The sequence below is a fragment of the Colobus angolensis genome, unplaced genomic scaffold (genome assembly GCF_000951035.1).
Source record: "Colobus angolensis palliatus isolate OR3802 unplaced genomic scaffold, Cang.pa_1.0 Scaffold155, whole genome shotgun sequence".
NCBI lineage: Eukaryota > Metazoa > Chordata > Mammalia > Primates > Cercopithecidae > Colobus > Colobus angolensis.
In genome coordinates, this window is record NW_012114655.1 from 580,813 (window position 1) to 582,659 (window position 1,847).

The window sequence follows — 1,847 nt, forward strand, 5'->3', positions numbered from 1 at the left end:
GCCTCAGCCTCCCGAGTAGCTGGGACTATAGGCACCTGCCACCATGCCTGGCTAATTTTTTGTATTTTTAGTAGAGACAGAGTTTCACCATGTCAGCTGGTTGGTCTTGATCTCCTGACCTCGTGATCTGCCCACTTCGGCCTCCCAAAGTGCTGAGATTACAGGCATGAATCACTGCACCTGGCCTAAAAACTTTTTTTTGAGATGGAGTTTCGCTCTTGTTGCCCCTACTGGAGTGCAATGGCGTGATCTCAGCTCACCACAACCTCCGCCTCCTGGGTTCAAGAGATTCTCCTGCCTCAGCCTCCCGAGTAGCTGGGATTATAGGCACCCGCCACCAAGCCCAGCTAATTTTGTATTTTTAGTAGAAATGGGGTTTCTCCATGTTCATCAGGCTGGTCTTGAACTCCCAACCTCAGAGAATCCGTCCGCCTCGGCCTCCCAAAGTGCTGGGATTACAGGCATGAGCCATTGTGCCCGTAAAAACTTCCAGTAAATGCAAAATATAAATATTTCACTTTACCACTCTAGATATACCTGCAAACAATCAGCAGGTCAGTAAATATTCTTTGCCTATTCTGTGCAGATTGCAAATGCCGAGAGGTACATTGGGATTCCTTCAATTGGAAGCAACCAGCCACCAACAAGATGGGAAGTTGTGGCTCTCATGACTGAGAGCCTCAAACCATGCTATCAGGACTTTGCTCGGTCTCCACACTCTGTGTGGCTTTATTCTCAGACAAGCATCACAAAAATTGGCAACGATGGTCCCCAGCTGCTCCTATTAGTTTAGCAACTCCTAGAGAAAGGGGATCTCTTACCAGGAGCTGCAGTGAAAGCCCAGGACCAATGATTCTCATTTGGTAGGGATTAAGTCTCATATCTGGCTCTGAGCCAGTCGTGGTGACAGGAAGACCCAGCAAAGGAAAATCAGGGTGCAGTTACAATAGAAGGTGTCAGGAAGGCAGTAAGGCTATCCACCACTGTGGGGCACCGCAAAATTGCAAGGAAAAAGCTCTGACCACCATAGAACTTGCCGGTTGGTTGGAAGAGGTAAAATTCCCAGGCACAAAAACAATAAAACGCAAAAATGGTGTGGTAGAAATTCTAAGTACAGTAGGGCTTGAGTTGGGCTTGGCAGTACAGGAAGCATTTCAATGTGCAGGAAGAGAAGCAAGTGGGAGATGGGAGGAGCAGAGGTGTGAAGGGCAGGAATAGACACAGGTCGCATTGGGCAGTGATGCGGGAACCAGGCTGGGAGCAGAACTTTCATCAAAAAAGCCACATCTGGCAGCACCAGTGCCTTGAAAGCCATCTGGGAACTTCTCCTAGCATTCATTTTCTAAAAGTTGGGCATATGTATTCTTAAGTCTAGGGTGGAAGCACTCCAACTGTTAAAGGCCAGGCAAGACAGTAGGATGAAATCATTTTCCACACCACTGTCCAGATGAATGCCAAGGCTGCCATGTGGATCACACATGGCTGTGAAAGGGGAGCAGCTGCCTGAAGGGAATGGCTCCATGAGCTGCCATGAATGTGCCAGTTGCTTTTATGCCCTAAAGAAAGCAGCAAAAGATTCCTCAAACATAGCCACAGACCTCACACGCCAGGCATGCCCTGCCCCCTGGGTAACAGCCAGCACCAGCAGCCCAGAGACATTTCTGGTCCAACTGCAGCCAAATTGGGCAACAGTGGCCACATTTCACCGTCTCTTTTTATCAGGAGGTAACATGTTAGCATTTTCAGTATTACGCATCTATGTTTTATATCTGTGTACATCATAATTCTATTTCTTAAACACATTTGCTTCAACCTTTTTTTCCTGTAGAATGGCTTGTAATTCTTAT